The sequence below is a fragment of the Chlorocebus sabaeus genome, chromosome 10 (genome assembly GCF_047675955.1).
Source record: "Chlorocebus sabaeus isolate Y175 chromosome 10, mChlSab1.0.hap1, whole genome shotgun sequence".
NCBI lineage: Eukaryota > Metazoa > Chordata > Mammalia > Primates > Cercopithecidae > Chlorocebus > Chlorocebus sabaeus.
In genome coordinates this window covers 18734416-18756087 of record NC_132913.1, presented here as the reverse complement: position 1 = coordinate 18756087, position 21672 = coordinate 18734416, and the positions used below count along the sequence as shown (strand labels likewise).

Here is a 21672-nt window from a genome sequence, read left to right as displayed (position 1 = left end):
TTGTAAGCGCTCGTGTATTTTGTATGTCCATCGTTTATCAAGTATATATTTTGCAAAGGTTTTTTTCCAGTCTGTGGCTTGTCTTTTCATTTTCTTAACAGTGTTTTTCACAGAGAGAAGTGTAAAGTTTTTCATTTTAATGAAGTCCAACTTACCAGTTATTTCTGTCACAGATCATGCATTTGGTGTTGTGTCTAAAAAGTCATCACAACACTCAAGGTCATCTAGATTTTCTTCTTTTTTTTTTTTAAAAAAAACTTTTTATTGAAGTATAATGTACATGCAGGAAAGCATACATATTGGTTAACTCACTGAATTTTCACAAATTCACCTGTGAATCAGCACCCAAACCAACAAATAGAATATTACCTGTATCCTAGAAGTTCCTCTCCCAGCACCAAACCAAATCCCCTTCAGTAGGCACCTAATGACATGGATTACCTTTGGCTGTTTCTCTTTAATATAAAGTGAGATCATGCAGTATATACTCTTCTCACTCAACATTGTGAGATTCATCTATATTGTTGCATGTAGTTGTAGTTTGTTCATTGCTGTATGCTATTCCAGTGTTTGAGTATCGCATAATTTATCTATGTTGATGGACATTTGGATTGTTTCCATTTTGGGACTCTTATGAATGATGCTGCTAGTATATGACTTTAGGTGAGCGGATGTACATATATGGTAAACATATGCATTTAGACTGGAACTGCTGTGTTACAGGTGATATATATATTCAACTTTAATGAGATACTGCCAGATAGTTTTCCAAAGCAGTTGCACCAGTTTAAACTCCCATCAGCAAACCAATTTATTTAAAAATGTTAAAGCTTACTTTTTCCCTAAATAATGATGCTCTAGGAAAACATGAACTAGGAGGTAAAAATGTAGATGAAGTCCTCACTAGACAGAAAGTGCTCCTTTGAAAAGAGGTAAAGAAAGAGGTAGAAAAACAGTGTAAGATATGAGACTCAGCCCCAACACAGTTATAAATCCTGGAAATAAAGAACACCTTATATTAGTTCCCCCTTATCTTCAGCACATATGCTCCGTTCAGACTGCCAGTGGAGGCCAGAAACTGTGGACTGGCCTGGACCCTATATATACTTTGCTTGTTTTATCCGATAACCCAGACAATAACTTAGTACTGACAGGCAAGTATCCGCTATAGGGTAGATACACTAGGATGGTTCACATCCTGGGTGGGACAGAGCTAGATTGTGTATGATTTCATCATGCTATTCAGAAGGGTGTGCAATTTAAAAATTATGAATTGTTTATTTCTGAAATTTTCCATTTTATGTTTGGACCACAGTTGACTTGAGTCACTGAAATCATAGGTAAGGGGATACTGCAGTATTGAATATACTTGCCCCCTTAAGTACTTGAAGAAACCTGTTGTTTCTGTTATTAAGCTAGCAGTTTGTAATCACCCTTCCTGTCAAGGCTGTCAGTGAAGAAACAATTGATTGGAGGATTGTGCTAAAGACTGACATCCATCTGGAGGTGAGGGTGGAGCAAGAATGGAGTGGAGATAGCAATTGCTCAGTCATTGGTTTGAAAGAATGTTAACATAGAACAGATAATTTATAGTTTGAAAAACAGAGACACAAAATACAATGATTTACAACAATAGTCCCCCTTGTGTAGGGGGCATGGACTAGATTTTAAGTATCTTCAGGACAGGAAACTTATTTTACTCTGAATTGAATGGCAATACCTATTGAGTGTCTGGCAAGAAGTAATTACTAAATAGTTAATGAGTGAATAATGAGTGAGAGCAGTGTGATGTATTAGGGTTAAGAAAACAAATCACCATTTCAACAGGTGAGATAATCAAGGGACATATGTAGAAGAAAAATTTTGGGCGTAGTTGTAGTTAAGAGTTAGATAAGAGTCATTAATTTGTCCAAGATAGGTATTTGTTTTCTGCGTGTTCTGTGCAATTTGACAAGCAAATGAGAGGCTCTCAGTAGAGAAGAGCTGTTTGTGTGGTGGGGCTGGGATGGGGATGAGAATGGTATTTTATGTAGGGAAGTATGGAGCCAACACAGAACCACCAGTAAGATCAGTCCTTGCCTTGCCTGAGGGTAAGATTAACTAAACCCATTCTGTAGTTTTACATCTGGTTTTGGATATACCATTTTTAAAGAGAATGTAAAATATAGAGAAATGTGGCAAAAATGATAAAAAATGGATGACGAATGACACAAATATATCGTACTTCTTATCATACTCAAGTGAGACGTTAAAAGCTTCTATGTGTGTGAGAAGTGAGGTGTCTATTAACAGAAGGCTAATGGTTGGCTTAACTATTTTCTTCTGTAATAAAACCTTTTTATGAAGAGTTTAGAGATGAACAGTTTCTTAGATTCATAGAAGCGTAAATAATAAGACAAGGAATTAAGACACAAAATATTTTTATCAAACATAAGGAAAACCTTTTTCATTATCAGGATGATACATTGCTGAAATAAACAGGGAAACTGTAGGTATTTTTGTCTGGAGACCATCAAGAGATGAGAAAACAGTGATCAGCTCTGAGCAATTGTTACGGACTGAGTGTTTGTGTCCTCCCAACATTCAGATGTGGAAACTCTAAGTTCCAATGCGATGTTATTTGGAGATTGGTTCTTTATTTATTTATTTATTTATTTTTTATTTTTTATTTTTTAAATTATTATTATACTTTAAGTTGTAGGGTACATGTGCATAACGTGCAGGTTTGTTACATATGTATACTTGTGCCATGTTGGTGTGCTGCACCCATCAACTCGTCAGCACCCATCAACTCGTCATTTACATCAGGTATAACTCCCAAAGCAATCCCTCCCCCTCTCCCGCCTCCCCATGATAGGCCCCGGTGTGTGATGTTCCCCTTCCCGAGTCCAAGTGATCTCATTATTCAGTTCCCACCTATGAGTGAGAACATGCGGTGTTTGGTTTTCTGTTCTTGTGATAGTTTGCTAAGAATGATGGTTTCCAGCTGCGTCCATGTCCCTACAAAGGACACAAACTCATCCTTTTTTATGGCTGCATAGTATTCCATGGTATATATGTGCCACATTTTCTTAATCCAGTCTGTCACTGATGGACATTTGGGTTGATTCCAAGTCTTTGCTATTGTGAATAGTGCCGCAATAAACATACGTGTGCATGCGTCTTTATAGCAGCATGATTTATAATCCTTTGGGTATATACCCAGTAATGGGATGGCTGGGTCATATGGTACATCTAGTTCTAGATCCTTGAAGAATCGCCATACTGTTTTCCATAATGGTTGAACTAGTTTACAATCCCACCAACAGTGTAAAAGTGTTCCTATTTCTCCACATCCTCTCTAGCACCTGTTGTTTCCTGACTTCTTAATGATCGCCATTCTAACTGGTGTGAGATGGTATCTCATTGTGGTTTTGATTTGCATTTCTCTGATGGCCAGTGATGATGAGCATTTTTTCATGTGTCTGTTGGCTGTATGAATGTCTTCTTTTGAGAAATGTCTGTTCATATCCTTTGTCCACTTTTTGATGGGGTTGTTTGTTTTTTTCTTGTAAATTTGTTTGAGTTCTTTGTAGGTTCTAGATATTAGCCCTTTGTCAGATGAGTAGATTGCAAAAATGTTCTCCCATTCTGTCGGTTGCCTGTTCACTCTGATGGTAGTTTCTTTTGCTGTACAGAAGCTCTTTAGTTTAATTAGATCCCATTTGTCAATTTTGGCTTTTGCTGCCATTGCTTTTGGTGTTTTAGACATGAAGTCCTTGCCCATGCCTATGTCCTGAATGGTACTACCTAGGTTTCCCTCTAGGGTTTTTATGGTATTACGTCTAACATTTAAGTCTCTAATCCACCTTGAATTAATTTTCATATAAGAAGTAAGGAAAGGATCCAGTTTCAGCTTTCTACTTATGGCTAGCCAATTTTCCCAGGAGATTGGTTCTTTAAGAGGCAACTAGGTCATGAGGGTGGAGCTCTTGTGATGGATTTAGTGATTTTATCACAAGAGACTTAAGAGAGCTTGCTTGCTCTTTCTCTTCCACATGAAGACACAGTGGGCAGGTGTCCATCTGTAAACCAGGAAGAGAACTCTCACCAGGAACTGAATGGGCTGGCAAGTTGATCTTGGAATTCCCAAACTCCAAAACTGTGAGAAATAAGTTTCTGTTCTTTAAGTCACCCAGTCTATGGGATTTTTGTTATAGTAGCCCATACTAAGACAACAATTGAAGCACTTCTCTGCTTGTTAACAGAGACCTGGAGAAGATGGTCACACTGTTGCCCAAATGCCATTTTCACTTTAAGAAAAGCAAAAGTAATGTAAAAATTGAACATTAAGAGTGTGAAATGTGTACGTTGAACTGAAGATATGCTGACAACGTTTAATTAAATAACAAAGTCTTTAAAGGCACTAAAGGAAGAATTTTAGAGTATGTCTGCTTCATTTGCGTAAGCACTGCGATGTGAAGCTGTGCTATATACTGGCTTTCAGATCAGTTATCAGCCAATAAAAGTTGATACGATACAGTGGAAATGGCTTCCATATTGCCCATAACCCTATAAACCATTGGCTTTTGCTGGCAACTGAGGCTTCTCTGCAAACTCCAGAACACCACTTTCAGAGGCCAATTCTATCAGCCTGATAGCATTTTCTAGTTTTATTTGATCTTGAAAAACATTTCATTATGTTTAATTTAGGGAAATGAGATTTCTTTAATTACTATCAGTAGCAGCTATTAGAGGCTCAATTACATTTGCGAATTTATGTTTAAAAGCTTTATGGTTTTCAGATAAAAATTTCAAGGTCTAACTGCATCCATTAAAAGTTACTGTTCTTCCCTTTGGTACCCATGCTTCCAAGAGAGAAGGTATGTTTTATAACGCAAAATAAATAATGCCGGAAGCTGAGGATTTGCCTAGATGGGACTCAGAATCACTCACTTGGATAAAGTAGATATTTTATTAAATAAATTGGCTCATCAAATATGTTTGTAGATTCCTATCCTTCAGGGTTTCACATACACTAAACTCTTCCGTGTGAAAGGTCAGGATGTACCCATGGGGAGCAGGCCACTTACTAGCTGGGAATGTAGATGTTACATCCGTATGCTTACCTAGCCTTGGTTATGAACCTACAGTGAGTTATATATCACCACTGCTATGTCTAGAGCAGTGTCTCCATGAAAGATTGTAAGATGGGGTCCACATAACCTCTAATTTATTAGTCTGTTGAACACTATCAGTGGTTTTAGAAATGGCTTCCGTTTTATATGTTCTGGAGCTTATTCATATCATTCAACAATTATTAGCAATAAGAAAGCCCTTCCCAAACTGGATATTGCCTTTTTGCTCACTCACAGTAGCATTAATAGGTTATTTTTTCTCTTCTAAAGAGATAAATGGAATAATTGACCTATTGAAGTCCGGAGAACAGTAGCACCCACGACGAGGTGCCCGTGACAGGGCTTTAGCCTTCTCACTATGATCAGAATGCATTTCATCTGTGGCACATAGAGGAGCACCCTGTGCTTAGTAGGTACTAATATTTAGTAAATACTGGTTGATGGGATTAGTTCAGCGCTCTTCAAATCAGAAGCAGCTGTTTACTGTACAACTACAACCAGAATAGTGTTTGTCCGTCCACTTGGTGGCAATTTTGAGCTATTGCATAGAACTGCTATCTTGGATCGAAAAATAGAAAGTGTTTTTGTGAAAAACTTTGGGGTCTGTTCATTGAATTATGTCACTATGTCACTATAATACAAAACCACCTCTGTTGGCAGGAAATATCACCTGCTAATAAAAATTATAAGTGCCTTTGTTGCTGTTTGTCATAGATATATACATGCAAGGTTTAAGTGATTTAAAATAATTGTTTCTTGAGTTCTTTTATGCTAATAAACATGAAAGTGAGAACATGCCTTAACTTGTTTAAGGTGTATGCACGTAAGGGCTTTTCTCTTTATTGTATTTGGAAGTGTTTGTTTTTGTTTTTCTCAACTTGCTTTAGCTTTTACCCAGACCACTAAGTGCCTGCTGATGGAATATAGGGTTATATGCCTTAAGAATTTGGTGTTTGTGTGGATTAGCATTGGAGGGAGAGTTATACTTCGTGCATGTTGGTGGCAACCTGATGTGTAGTTGGCTGCTTGCCCCTCGCGTTCACCATGGATTCTCACTGGAAATTTGTATTAGGAGAGTGAACCATGAGATGAACAAATAATTTGAAGGCAAATGTTTATAAAAGCAACTCACAGTTTACAGTGTGTAAATTAAAAGTCCCAGATTAAAAGATGCCTTGCATTGGGGGTCTAAAAGTACAGTAGCATTTTTTTTTTAAGGTAGTAGTGCAATTTAAAATTGTTCTAGAAGAGTAGCCTCATGAAACACAAAGTCATCATTGTTTACGTGTTATACCACCCCTTCCCACCCATTTTATCTAGCTGTTGCTTTTTAATAACTTCATCACAAGAGAAGATGTAAATATGAACATGAGCAGTATGGTTGCAGAAACAGTAATAAAGGACAAAGGCATATGAATTGTTGTTCTCAGAAAGCTTACGATTCAATAGGTGTCTAATTTAATAAAGTCTTGTTACAGTAGAATGATCCAGCTGTAAGAAGCTTGTAAAAATTGTACTAAGCACTGGAGTCAATGCGATCTTTTTTAATTCTTGGGGGTGGTAGTTTTTCATGCTGTCCACTGTCAGGAAAGCTGCAATGTGCTGCAGAGTTGTTTGTCAATGCCTGGGCTTATTTTTGTAAGAAAGTATTGATTACACAGTGAAAAACATTTAGTTTAACAGCAATCAATGTGTAACAGACAAAAGGACATCTGAAGTTTTAAAGTCTTTAAAATATGTTCTAAATGCACAATCTCGAGAGTTAAGTTATTGGTAAAAGTTATGACCCAAGGGTACACAAATTTTAGATTACAAACTGACTACTCTTCCCCTCCTAGGCCAGCTCAAATGTTGGGAGGTAGAAAACTTAATGATTGTGCAGGAAAATTATTTATTTATTTTATTGTACTTTAAGTTCCGGGATACATGTGCAGAACATGCAAGTTTGTTACATAGGTATACATGTGCCATGATGGTTTGCTGCACCCATCAACCCATCATCTAGGTTTTAAGCCCCACGTGCATTAGGTATTTGTCCTATTGCTCTCCCTCATCTTGACCCCTACTTCCTGACAGTCCTTGGTATGTGATGTTCCTGTCCCTGTGTCCATGTGTTCTCATTGGAAAATTAACTTATTTATTAAATAGCACATAGTAAATATAAAACTTTTTGTAGAAAGAGGGAGATTTTTTTTCTGCTACAACCTATATAATCTGTGCACTACAGAGCCTTACGGTATATTCCAACTTGTTTTTAATAAATGGTTACACTTAAAATTGTATTTCAGCATCTGAGAAAATAGAAAAGCATTTAAAGGTGTTAGCATCTGTCAACATTAAATCTCATAGGCTCACAAAGTATTAGAAAAGAACAAAATGTTAATCTGTATGGCTAAATTATCATCTACCTGTATGTATATTATGACCAGTATTCAAAATTGTCTAATGTTGAGATTAGTTTGACGTAAAATGTAGACCGTTTGTAAGTTGTTGAATTAAAGTATGTATAATCTCTAACAGCACTAACACGGCAGCAAGTGACTGCAGAGCCTCTGCTCTCCCTCCAGTGGGAGGAACTCTGTTCCTAATTGAGAATAAGAAGACACACCGGCTAATGGCTCAGCACCAAAGGGTAAAATGTAGTTCTATGTATAACACAACACAGGCGCCTCTGTACAGAGATGTAATCACACAGGGATAGATAAAAGATTTGTTCCTAGCACACTGACAAGCACAAATATTACATGATTTTCAGCACTGCTGAAAGTTCATCCTTTCTAGAAAACACAGACTTAATTTTTTCATTTTCAACAGTAGCTACAATTTCATTAAGTTTCGGGGAAGATGTTTCAAATCGTTTTTGTTTCTTAATAGTAAGAAGACAGTTCTGCAGCCCCGTGGCTTCTAGGGAGTTTATACATTTTGGAGAAAAGGAATATCACCTTCTGGAAAATGAATGATTAGAATTGATTATTTTTTTGTTGTTGTTATAGCTGGTAATCTTGATTAGGAGTCCACAAACTATGGCTGAGCTATTTCCCTCCCTATCTATTTTTGTAATAGTTTTTTTGGAGTACATCCACACACATTAATCTATGTATTATCTATACCTGCTTTCATGCTACTAGGGCAGAATTGAGTAGTTATAACACAGACTGTGTGGCACATCAACCCTAAAGTGTTTGCCCTCTGATTCCTCATAGAAAAATTTGCCAGCCCCTGCTCTAGATAATTCATACTTTACTAGCTAGTGGTTGAATATATGATAATCTTGGTCTAACAAGATTATAATTTTTTAATGGCAAAGACCATCTCTGTCACTCTATTTTTCAGACCATCTCTTGGATCTCTCCTGTACTCTACAATCTCTAATAAGGTCCTGGAAAGGGAGAGGTTTAAATACATCAGTTAGTTTGCTGGTTGCGATCAAAGTTTACTAGACCAGGAAAGAAACTCCTTCGTACTGGTAAAGAGAGGCAGTCAGGCTCTAGGTTTCTGGAATCAGATTGCATGGGCTCAAACCTTGGCTCTGTTATTTACTTACTGTGGCCTTAGCCTCATAATCTTAAAAACAAATCTGGTTGGGAATAGGGCCAACTGTCTAGTATTGTTTCAAGGATTCAGTGGCAGCTATGTGAAGAGGGCTTAGAACACTCAGCCGGGTTCATCATTATCATTCTTATTTGTGATGCTGGGAAGAGTCTTTTTTCTCTCTCTCTCTCTCTCATTTTCCTTCACTTTATTTGTCCTGGAATTACTTTTGTGACTTCTCTGTGAATAAGGAGGTATACTTTAATTGTCCATACGTGTTTCCTTGTCTTACATATCATCAGTAGGGCTGCTGGCACTAGCTGTAGTTCAGATTCAATGCCAGTGGCCACAATCTTACGAAGATATCGATTGTTTTTCCATAAAAAATAAGGCCACAGACTTCGGTGTTATAGCAGTTGTGTTTTTATTTATACAATACCTGTCAATACATCATGTTCAGTACACTGAACCCTTTGTAATTTGTGGATGCTTTGCAGTTCTTCCTGGCCTAAGAGGTGGAGAGCCTCTGTTGTAGGTATTTGCATGTGGATGCATTATAACCTGTGTAATGGCACACCTGTGTAATGACACACCTGTTCTGATTGACAGTAGTACTAAGGTGGCAGGTAACTCACTGATTGGAACCATTTTCTTTGTGCATGTTGAATCTGATTCTTTGGCCATAAATTATGAGAGTCTTAGCCTGTATAAAAATGTACACTTGTGGAGCAATGTACGTAGCATTCAAGGCCTGGTTAAAAATAAAAAAACACATGTTGTTTTCAATGTTTTCTGAAGAACGAGGCAAATTTTCTAGAAGGACTTTCAAGATACTAATAAAAAAAGGATGAAAATGTTTTCTGATCTTGCCAATTACTTTTCCATCTTCATGCAGCGGTTTAATTTTGAGCTTATAAAAAGGTCTATATTGCAGAGGAAAGTAGTTTATATGAAAGTTTTACATATATATCTAACTGGTCCAAATGCAAAACTCTACCAAATTCTTGAAAATGTGCTCTATTATTGACTGCCTGGAAAGGGCGATTTCGAAGAGGATCTTTGAATCTTCTCTGTCCACAGTGACAAAGACTTACGGTAGGTTGGATCACCCTGGGCAAATTGATACCTTTTAGGACCTCAATTGGACTTAGTGACCTCAAGCACCCTTCTAGGTCTAAAAACTTTCATTTCCCTTTGATGATAAGACCTCTAGAAAGGGGCAGATATTAATGTGCCCCTGTGGAAAAATAGCTCTTGCTGTGTTCAGTCAAGTCTGACCAAGCCTTCCAGGAGAGACCTCTTCTGAATGAGAAAGGGCTGAACATTGCCAGGAGTGGAAACTGAGGAGAGATCAGGAGATTACAAAAGGGGCACCTGAGAACACAATTTCTGACACTCATATAAAGTGCATACAAAAGACCAACAGTCATGATGTAAGCGTTTCTGTGAGCTCTTCTATACCCAACGATGGGCCAGGCGGGTATTCTATTATTAATAGTAGCAGTTGTAGTCCACACTGGCCTGTCTTTTATGAGTAGTATTTAGACCATGTGAAACTCTGTTTTCCATTTGCTTCCTCTGGTGACTGTGTTGATCCTTGAGAAAGTGAGATTATCTGTTGTGATGTTCTCCTCTGCTGATGTGGTTAACCAAGGGTTAAGTGCACCTTCAAAAGAAGCCCTCTGATTGTCTTTTAAGAGTATATGTTTTCCCCTTCTGTAGATTAACTGTGCTCACTCAGCTCATTTATAGGTCTTTAATGATTTCCTCATAAAAATGATATTTCTGTTTAACCTTACCTCCCAGAAATAACACAAACTCTAATTCTTTAATATGTGGTGCTTTCAATTTCTTCTAACTTTGGTAATTGTATGAAATAAAGTACTAAAGCATTGAACCAAAGCTTGTGATTAGTTCCACATTGATTTTTTAAATATTCAAGCTGACCTTTTAACAGCATGATAAAATGTAAAAGTTTGCATTTGCTAACAAGGATAAGGGAAGCTGCTAAAAGTCCTGTTTTAAAATTTTTAAGTTTCTCGTATTGTCTAGGATGAAATAATGGAAGCCGGCTATGTAAAAACCAACCTACTTGTTCTCAAGTCTTTGTTTAAAGAAATATTCTTGTTTAAAGAAACTTTCCACAACGAAATGGCATTCCTAGTATGTTCTCCAAATGAATAAAAAGTAGTTGTAAGAAATTAATCATTACTGAGGTCCTCTCTGGCAGATTTAAAACAAAAGCTTCAGTAGTACCTTGTATAGTCAGTTGTTGACATTATAATTTTTCTACTTTAAAAGAGTGCATAATTATAGTGACTACTCTAATTTCCAATACACATAATTATACCCATTCACTGAAGGAAGGAATATAAGGATTCCAACTACAGGGTAAAAAGGATTCTTAGTCTCAATAGAGTTGTTTTTATTCAGTTTTTTTTTTTTCTTTCCACAATTCTACAAAATCTAGTAGGGTGAACAAAAAGAACAGTACAATGTACTATCCTTACAAATAGAATTATAAATGGCTTTGTTTGGAAGCTCCTGCAAATCCTCTCAGAAATTAAATTTTTAACTTAATAGTTATTGAACGAAAGTGAGTCATCAGTTAAGAGATTTGAATATGAAGTTGGAATTACAATCCCTGGGCTTTTGGGAGAAGGCAACCGGTAAGGGAAAGAAGATGACAGGGTGAAATGTATCTGTGGAGTTTCTAAACGAGAGAAAATCTCGTCACATTATCCTCAGTCAGGATTAAGACTAAAAGTTGTTACCAATAGAAACTTTGCAAACCTGGATCTAGCTGCCCACTAAGGTAGTGGAAGATCAAGAGGATTCATGTGGAACTTAACAAGTATGTATTGAACATTCTGGAAAGCTCAGCAGTATGCTAATATTCTGTGGGATTTTGTGACTGTTTATGAGGCCTAATCCCTGCCTAAAGAAAAGTGTGCTCTTTGAAGAGATAGGGAATAATATATTATTGATTATAATATGTATTATAATTGATATATAATAATATTTTTATATGATTTGTTATTTATTCATCTAATGTTAGTATAATTTATATTAGCAAGCTTACTTATATATAACATATATTATAAATATCATTATATAATGATTAACATGTCATATGTATGTGAAACAGCAAAGACTCTGACATTATATATCCTGTAAAAAGCTAAGTTATAAAGCAAGAGCACAAGTCTGTGGGATAAACCATATATTAGGCTGGCGGTGAAGTAAGGGAGACATCAGAGTTGAGGCAGAGCAGGTGTTAATCTTCATAGTAAATACAGCTAAAGTTCAAGACTAGAGCGTAGATGAGAGAATGAAAAATCTTGGAATCCTCCATAACAAAGAACAACGAGAGAAACATAGGGACCAAAAGTTTGAAATGCGAATGAAACTAGCCAGAGAATTCATCTGTTCTTCACTGATTATTGTGGAGTACACACAGAAAAGGAACAGAGTTGGGGGAAAAATGGGGCAAAGATGTGTAGCCATTCTGAAAGTGCACGTGTGGTTCAGGGTAGAGAATGGGAAGCAAAAGGTGCTACCACAAAAACAAAAAACCTGAAAGGCTGTCTCTTCTTTGTATGGAATATACTGTCTCCACAGAAGAGGAAACAATGTTTAAGACTTCAGCCAAGTATGAAGGCATTTAATAAAATCGACTTCTGAAAACTTCCAAGGGGATAGAATAATAAGCAGCTACTGTTAATTGTGATCAGTTAACATGACAACAGAGAAAGATCTGTGACCAGGGGAGAAGAATGAGTCATTGACTTTTTATAGAAGGGCCTACTGGTTGAGGAAATGAAGCTCTTTTCTAAGTCAAGCTGAGAATTGAGCCTTTTGACTAAATAAACTCAAGGAAAAGATTGGGGTAAGGGAAAGAGAGTCTGAATTAAGCAGTGGACTATTGATAACAAGCTTACTACCTACCTGGGTTATTACTATGTCTTGCTTTCCTTGGTCAGCCCCTGTAAACATCAGATATTCAAAGACTTGAGAGGAATTAGTTTTCTGAGAAGCTTGTAGAAGTCACAAAGTCAGTGAGCCAGAAAACTCCGTGGAAAGGCCTTTTCCAACCCAAGGAACCATTGCTATTGAATGACAGTAAGGAAATTGTTCCTTTTTTGGTAGTATCTCATATCTAGAGTCCACCCTGAGGAAGAATTATCTTGCTTAAACATCATTTAGATTCTGTCATTCTCCTCAAAATCTGCTGATACTCCCAGTCATTTCAGAATCAAATTAAAACCAATGCCTTTGGTGTCTCTATTTTATCACTCCTCTTCCTAATTGTGTAATGTCCAATATCATTGTTTCAACATCGCCTGGCTCTCTCTAACCCAAAACCTGTGCCCTTTGCCTCTTAAATCTTCACCCACTAATTATCCAAAACAAGGATGCTAGTCACCTTCATCAGTATTAAGTGAAACTTAGACTTTCACTAACCCCCAAAATATGTGTATACACACACACCCCACTTATAGACATTGTATTTAATCTCTTTATGCCACTAATGTTATTTGTAATTGCTTATGCTTTTTCCTAATATGGTTGTGGCTAATTTCATCACTGTATAAGATATGAGAGTTGGAAGGGACCTTAGCATTAATGTTAATTTAGAATCTTTCAGATGGAGGGAACCCTCCAATGATTAGAAGTGACACAAGAGGGAAACACAGATTTTCTTGTTTACAGGCCCTGGGGGTACACGATATGCCTGAGGTCTAGGAGCACATGTAGAGAGAGATCCATGAGCCAATGCCTTTACTGGGGTCCAAGGCATTATCCAAACGGGTTTCCTGTGGGGAATGTTAATTGGTGAGTTTAAAGCAACAGGTGTGAGTTCCAGATGGTCACACTGTGACCGAGGGTTAGTCACTGTGGCATATCTGCACAGCTCATGCAGGGGATAGGGACAGCAGCGCCAGTCAAGCAGTCTGTGTCTAGCAGACCCATAGGAGGCAGTTGTGTAATGCAGATATCTGAATTGAACACATTGGGGAACTAGGAGTGGGAGTTAGGCATAGAACGGGAAACTCTACCAAGGATGACTGCGCCCTTCTTCTGGTATGAGAGAATCCAACTTATGTTTAAAATGGAGGCCAAGGCAGCATAAAACAACATAAAATCATAAGAACTTACTATAGCAGTTTAGAAGTAGGTCTGGAGATGGTAAGTATATTTCCCAAGGTCACCTGGCAAGTTAATGGGGAGACAGAAACTGTAGCCCAGTCTGTTAGCCTCATGCCTTCTCCATTGTAGGAATCATGATGTGAAAATGAAGACACTTAGACTGATGAAAAATGTGAGAAGTGGATCAATGCATAAATTTTCATCCTATTTTTTTCCTGCTGTAGGATGACATTAAAAGCAAAACTGTGTTACTTTGTGTTGTGAATACAGTGTTACCATTTTATTATTCATTTGTAGCCCTACTTGATAAATAATAGAGACCATTGACTATGCAATAAACAACTTCTTTTCTCTTGGTAGGATCCCAAAATTTGTTGTGATTTTTTCCACTATGACTTTACAATGCATATCAATCTCCATGTGCCAGACCTTTGTAGGATATGGTGAGGTTTCTCTTCAAATAATCGAATCAATCTTTTATTCTTTAATTCATAGTACCCTCCTCGCTTTCTGTTCTCCTTTTTTTCTCCTTTTTTTCATTTTTGCCTTTGTTAGATGCCCAGGCACGCCACAGTACCAAGCGTTATCAGTACCAGCTCACGTTCCTTTCCTTATTTGGAAAGAGGACGAACTTTCTAGCTCATTACAGACACTCCTTCCCCTTTCACTCCACTTTCTTTTACGTGCCCACTCTATCTAAAAAAAATCAAATGTTTAGCCAACCGGGATTAGTTTGGATTGTATGATGTGACCCCAGCCAATGGGGAAATGGTACAGGGGCAGGACTTGCATCAGGAATAAAGGCTCTCGTGCCCCTTTGTTCAGAGGTGCTCTTGTGGCAACTGGCCAAGGAGTTACCTCTCTGCGCAGAAGTAAAATTGCTTTGCTAAGAATCCTTTGTTCAAGTGTTCAATTTCCTTAGGATTTTGAGTGGTATTCCTAACACCTTCATTTTATCTTGCTTTTCTTCACAACCCACCATGGAAAAACTCCTTTCCTTGAGTTCACATCTCTATCCCTTTGCTAAGTAATAAGCACATATATAATCTTTGTCTAAGAAAATTTAGTCATATGGGGTGCTTCACCTGTGTCATTTCTGTTATAGAGCTCCTGTCTAGCATTGAGGACATTTTTAAGATCCATCCAAGTGCCCATCTGTCTTACTTGCCCTTGAAATTTCTACTCTTTACCCCACCCTTCTCCTCTGCTGTATTTCTTTATCTCACCCTTTCTCCTTTCTTTTCCAAAAAAAAAAAAAAAGGCACACACACACACATAAAAACCAAGCTCTGCATCTTTTTTTACTTAGAATAAAAGCTTTGTCTGTCTTGGGTGATGTTATCAGCACTGCAAATATATACTTGGCTATTTCTATCCTTGCATCTCAAAATCTGATTCTGATTCTTCTGTTACAGCCAACAGTACGGGTTTTTAAAAAAATCAATTCTTAAGTTCCTTATCTGTTTCTCTGCTTCTAGGATGACTGAATCTTTCATAACTAATGGGGATATTGAATTCAGAGATCTTTATGGGGGAAATATATTGCAATATGTGTGAAAAACAAAAACAAGGCTACAATTAGATGTAATAACTATAGCTTAATTTAGATCCATTTCATACTGACTTGGTAGAGTTGGTTAATAGAGTTTTCCCAGTAAAAACTAGTTTTCGTGAAGACATTAATTTTTCTGCTGATGTGTTTGGCTCATGGACTTCTGCAGAAAAAACACAGGTGTCAATTTAGATTCTCAACAGGAAGGGAGAGAATTAAAAGGATTGTTTTGGGTTTCCGGTAATTCTTAAGATGTTCGAGTATACATTGGATGTTGTTATTGGTGAATACCTGGAGATACTTGTGACTGGGCATGTTTTCTAGCAGGTAGCTTGCTTCTCAGGTTCCACGTTTCTCAAATGAGCTCATATGTTTTTCCATCAATATACAGGAATATCATTGAATCACTTTGTCCTTCTCTAATGGCCTCTATTCATTTCTCACCTTAAGATCCTCTTATTATCCAAGAGTACTGATGTTTTCCCCATGATTCTTTGATCATAAAGTGTGACTCAATTCGAATGTTATCACTTGGACACATTTTCAGGAAATCTTTTGAAGCAGACCTATAACGACTGCCTCTCAATTTTCATGTATCTCTCAGACATCAAGCCAGCACAGGACACCTGAGATGAGCTGGTACCTCATGACACTCATGAGGCAGGACTCATGGAGGGCTTGGAGCCTATGTGGGAGGTGCCTTTTGTTATGCCTGATGTTTCATCAAATATATGCCACATGAGGTGGTGCTAGAAGTTCCAAGCCAAATAAATTCCTCTTTCTTTTTCATATTCTTTGAATCGTCTTTAACTCTGGCAGTATTATCACCCACTGATATAATGAGAATCACCAACTATAATTAGACCTCGCATAGAGGTACTTATTGGCTCTCTATATTTGAATCAAGTGTTAATGTGTTAATTTCATTCTGAAGTTTTGTCATACCATATATCAAGCCATCTGTCTGAAATCATACTAGGAAATGAGAATAAAAAACAATGTATTTTAGGGAAGGCCAAACACAGGGTTATATATATTCTAAATGGCATTTGTGATTAAGTTAGCCTCTCCATTCTTACATCAAAATCATATTTAAAATGTGTTTTCTTTCAGGATTAATGTATGATCTGCTTAGGCACACATTTTTGAACTTTTTGAAATATCTAACTATGATTTTTTAAATAGTTAATGGTTATTAAAGACAAATGTTATACAGAATTTATCAAAAGTAGCTGAAGTATATTAGATGATATGAACTGTGTAATTTTAGTTAGCCATATCTTATTTTTATATGGGATTTTTGAATTTTTGAAGTGCCTTACCATACATTATTTCATCTATTATTCACAGTGATACTATGAAATTGTCTTGGTTGAGTTCACTATCCCCAGTATACAGAGGAAACTGGCTTAAAGCAGTTAAGTTTTAAGTTAAGTAGCTTGTTCAAAACCACTTCTCTAGTAAATGGTACAGTACAAACTAAAAGCTGGTAGCGTTAATTTATTATATTTATTTTAAATATTTAAATATTTATATAAATGTTTTCCCATTCTATAATTGAGCCTCTTAGTTCTTTGTCCATACTGTAGTCAGAATGAACTTTGCCAAATCTTAATCAGATCATCTTCCTCACTTGATTAAACCCTCGGTAATGAGTCATCATTTTACTCAGGCTATAGTCCCAAATTCGTCATGTGATGTTCATGGTCCTACGTGGTCTAGCCCTTATTCTTTTCCACCTGCATCCCATGCCACTCCTGTCCCCTGGCTCACCAGCGTCCAGCCACACTAGGCTTCTCTTCCTCCCTCCCTACACGACAGAGGACTTCACACTTGCCGCTCCCTGTGCCTGGAGTGCTGGTCCCCTCTCTTCACCTGGTAGCACCTGGTCATCACAGAGGTCTCAGTTTCAATGTTACTTTCTCAGAGAGATCTTCTGACCCACCAAACAAAATCAGTTTCTATCACTTTCACCTCTCAGCAAACTCTTCATTAAAAATCAATTTATACTACTGTGTTATCTGTGTGATATTTATTTAGCACCAGCCGTCTCCATTAGTCTGTAAGTCTAATGAAACCAGGAACCATGTCCATTTGACTCAGTGCTGGTTTCCATGTCTAGTTCAGTGTTTGGCATGTAGTAGCTACTCAATAAACATTTGTGGGCCAAGTAAATAAATGACTCCATGTTGGTGGTACATAGTTTCTTTTACATGCATGGTTCTCTATTAGGGAATAATCAAAATCTATATAGATTTTTCTTCATTTCCTTGGGACATACATGTAGAAATGACCTTTTGATACTTTAATGATTTAAGCAAGTTTTACAAAATTATCAGGAGAAAAGTTCAGAAACTTAGATTACCCAGGGAAATGGAGGAATCTCCTGCATTTGAGGTTTAATCAGAGGATGGCTCAGTTAAATTTGAGCTCTGTTGCTGTGTGTAGGTTGTGAGGTATAGACGAGATCATTCTGTAGAACCATGAAGGTAATACCTGTCTTTCTGTTTGTATGTTTGATTCTTTGTCTAGAACTTAACTCTTTGCTCGTGTCCAAATAGGAAAATTACTTTGGAGTTCCACTCTTGATTTGGACTTCCTTTTCTTCACCATGATGTCCATAACTTGTATGTTCCTGAAAATTACTGCACTCTGTAAAACCACACAGTGGAAACCACAAGGCTTATGGGGGAAACAGGACTATGGGAACAATACTCAAAACTTTGTCAGTGACACACTAAAAACAAAAAGGTAGGAACTTAATGCAATTGGTAGCCGTGTGTTCAATGGTTAAAAAATACATAAATACTACAATAAATATGGTGCTTTACCGTGAAAGAGTTTTTTGGTGGAAGTTGGATATCAACAGGGATGCAGTTCAGAAGCTACTGTGAAGTGGTGGAGGGAACGCTGTCTGAAATTGGAGGGAAAGTTGTAACACCACATGTGGATGGTTATGGCTCTTAATGCACATGGTGGACTGAGGTCTATTTGAAATATGTGTGTTTTGTGTGTTTTGATGCAGTTCAGCTGTGTGCAGTTTTCTGTGTTCCCCTAATTTTTCTCATGAATGAAATCAGGCAATCAGCAAACCTAAGATTTGTGTCATGCTCAAATTTTTTCATATCATATCAGTTACAGTGGAATAAATTAGCACTTTTAAAAGAAATGTTATAGCAGAACTGACAGTAGTAGGAGAAAAAAGTGGAGACTTAGGGTCAGAAAAATTCAGTTCTAGCTCCAGAGCTGCCATTTCTAACCATGGAAACAGAGCAAGCTCCCTGCCTCTCTTTTTGGCCCCTATCCTTATCTTTAGATGGAGGTGATAATAACCAATATTGCTGAATTGTTCTGGAGACTGAATACAGTAATGAAGGTGGACACATTCTGTAAATTGTAGAATATTCTCCAGATTGAAGATTTTTTTTGCAGAGTTTGCTCATTTCAGAGTTAGAGACAGCAGCTAATGAATAACAGAGTTGAAAGTTAATCCACTCACAGCTTTTCTTCAGAAAAATAGGCAAACCTACCTTTTTACTAATAACAAAGCCCACCTCTGTAAAGGGAAAGAAGAGCCTGTGACTGGTAAGTTTTGTTGAACATATGTGTAATGTCACTGCTTAGACTCAGCCTTTGAGCCGTTGTTTGTGTTCCTGGTGCAGCGATTTAAGAGCTTTGGTAAGAGAAGTCAAAGAGAAAGGGAAGAAGTGACGAACATGGAGCATCTTGCTGCAAGAACATGGGAGGAATTGAAAGGTGGTGATTGAGGAGCTTTGAAAATCATCATAAGGCTCTCCTAGGCAGGTGTCTTAAAGCCATCCCAGCGCAGTGGCTCTACAGAAAGAGAGATGTTGCTCTAGAAATGTGGTCCTATCAGATTTGTAGCCCAGATTTCCATGATGTTGTCCTCTACTTACTGCTCTTCAGTACCTAGTGGCGTTGTGTAAATAACACCAACTGCTCTCCATCTCTCGTTGCCTTTCACACTTTCTGCTGTGAAAGATCCAGAACAAACATTTGGGAGATAAATTAAGATTACTTTGGGGATAGAATCAATATAGCAAATACAGAAAAAAAAAATAGCCGATCTATGGATACTATATTTTTTCTGTGTTTAGCCATGTTTTTAAATTTGGGTACAAAGCTTTTTCATTTTTAGTAGGTGTGGATTTTTGTCAAGCTTTGATGGATTAATTGAAATACATCTCATTTGAAGGGAATATATTTTAGTAAACAGCTTTTGCTGTCATAGTCTTAATTCCTTAGAATTTTATCTGTGTTACCAGGGTTTCTTTTTTTTGTGATTTTTTTTTTCATGTTTGAAAAGGCATAAATAAATTGAAGAGAAAAAGTTATTCGTGTGGAAAAGGTTCTCTCATGATCATGTTTTTGGGACTCTTTAATATGGCAGTGAGTGAATCTACGGAGCATTCTTTACTTTTGAAGGAAGGAGGGATGCTGTTTTCTCTGCAAAACTTCACTTTTTTTTGTTTTTTTTTTGTTTTTTTTGAGGTGGAGTCTCGCTCTGTCACCCAGACTGGAGTGCAGTGGTGCGATCTTGGCTCACTGCAACCTCCGCCTCCTGGGTTCAAGCAATTGACTGTCTCAGCCTCCTGAGTAGCTGGGATTATAGGCACCACCACCCCTGGCTAATTTTTGTATTTTTAGTAGAGACGGGGTTTCACCTTGGCCAGGCTGGTCTTGAACTCCTGACCTCGTGATCCACCTGCCTCGGCCTCCCAAAGTGCTGGGATTACAGGCATGAACTTCACATTCTTCATAGCGTATGCTTTTGAACTATTTAGCATACTTTTGTTTTCTTGACCTGTCTCTGGAATCAAAGCACTATCTTCCAAATTCTGTAATATTGGTGACTTGTCTATGTTGCTTTTAGTCTAATCAGTCAATAAAAAGAGGAATGTCAATTGTATATATAACTGTAAAGAGTTTATTTTGTTATAGTAAAATATATATCACATAAAATTTGCCATTTTGACCATTTTTGTAAAGAGTTAACTTTAATTAACCCATTTGTCTTCCACAACCACATTTTTCTTTCTTTCCAATGCTTCCAGAACGTCGTTGTCCAAAGTGACAGAATAACGATTTGATTTTAATTTTGATTTTAGTTTTCAGTAAAAGTAACTCATTATGGGAGTTAAAAGTAGGTCACCAAAAAGTCAGGCCTGAGTAAGCAAAGGGCCAGCTTCAGAATCAATAAGCAAATATATTTCCAGCACTACCGCGTATTAGGTAATATGCTAAAATGTAAAATATATCTGCACATAAGGCATCTTGAACCATTATTTATCTAGGTGGAGAATTATGATAAATTCACATGAAAAATAACAGTAGAAAAAGTGAAGACCTAAAGGGTGGTAAAGATAGTAGGTACTGTTGGAATTCGGGGAAGGGAGGAAATGCAGTGATGAAGGATATGTTGTAGAGGACATGGCTTACAGCTGAGCCTGGAAGGAACCCTAGACTTTCAATTGAGAGACCTAGGGAGCTTTTTATGCAGGAACAAAGGTACAGAGGCAGGGGATATGTAAGTATTTTTAGAGGCTCAGGATTCATGTCTACATTCTCATCTACTGTTTCTTTCATGATCCACAGAATGCCTTTTTTCTCATGAGTTAGAGCTGGAGAAAATCTGTCGTTGCTGTCACTTCCTGTGAATATGCCACATGTGATAAATCATATTTAATCCATAGTGTATGGTACACAATCATAGTGTTTGGTTTATTTCAAAACAGAAGTCTCTGGTCTCTGTTTCTCTTCTTTCCTTTTAAGTATGCATGTCCCTCGTGATCAGACATTGCATCTATGGTTTTCACCATAGAGTATATATCCTGTGTACAAAATACTCAGTTTAGTAACAGCAATAACAATAACAGCACGGCATGCTTTTTAAGAAAGGCAACAACAACAACAACAACAACAAAACAACTACAAAACAAAAAAGACATTAGTGTAGCTGACTCAGTGCTGTCAGGAGATTCTGAGCTGTGTGCTTTTTACCAGTTCCAGGGATGAGTTTGTGCTGAACCATCTATTCTGTGTCATCTAGTTCCTCTTTCAATCCCTGATATCCGTTCGTGAGATGAGCTAGTTATCTAGGATTATAAAAACAGTGGGTGGCTTGGCCTAGTTTTGTCTCTGAAGACCTAACTGGACAAAATGAAAAACAATTCTTGAGCCTCACTCTCATCAGCTTCACATTCTAATTACCTTGAAATTTTCGGTCCTTCTATAAAAACAGTAATGTTCTCTTTCAAGGATATACCAGAGATGGAAGAGATGAAATAATTCTGAACAGGT

The 21672-nt window shown here is 37.3% G+C and overlaps 1 protein-coding gene across 6 annotated transcripts in view; it reads left to right on the top strand.

Moving 5' to 3' along the window:
* The window catches only part of NCKAP5 (NCK associated protein 5), a 983546-nt gene that overhangs the window by 499580 nt on the left and 462294 nt on the right, over positions 1–21672 (top strand). The window lies entirely within an intron of this gene.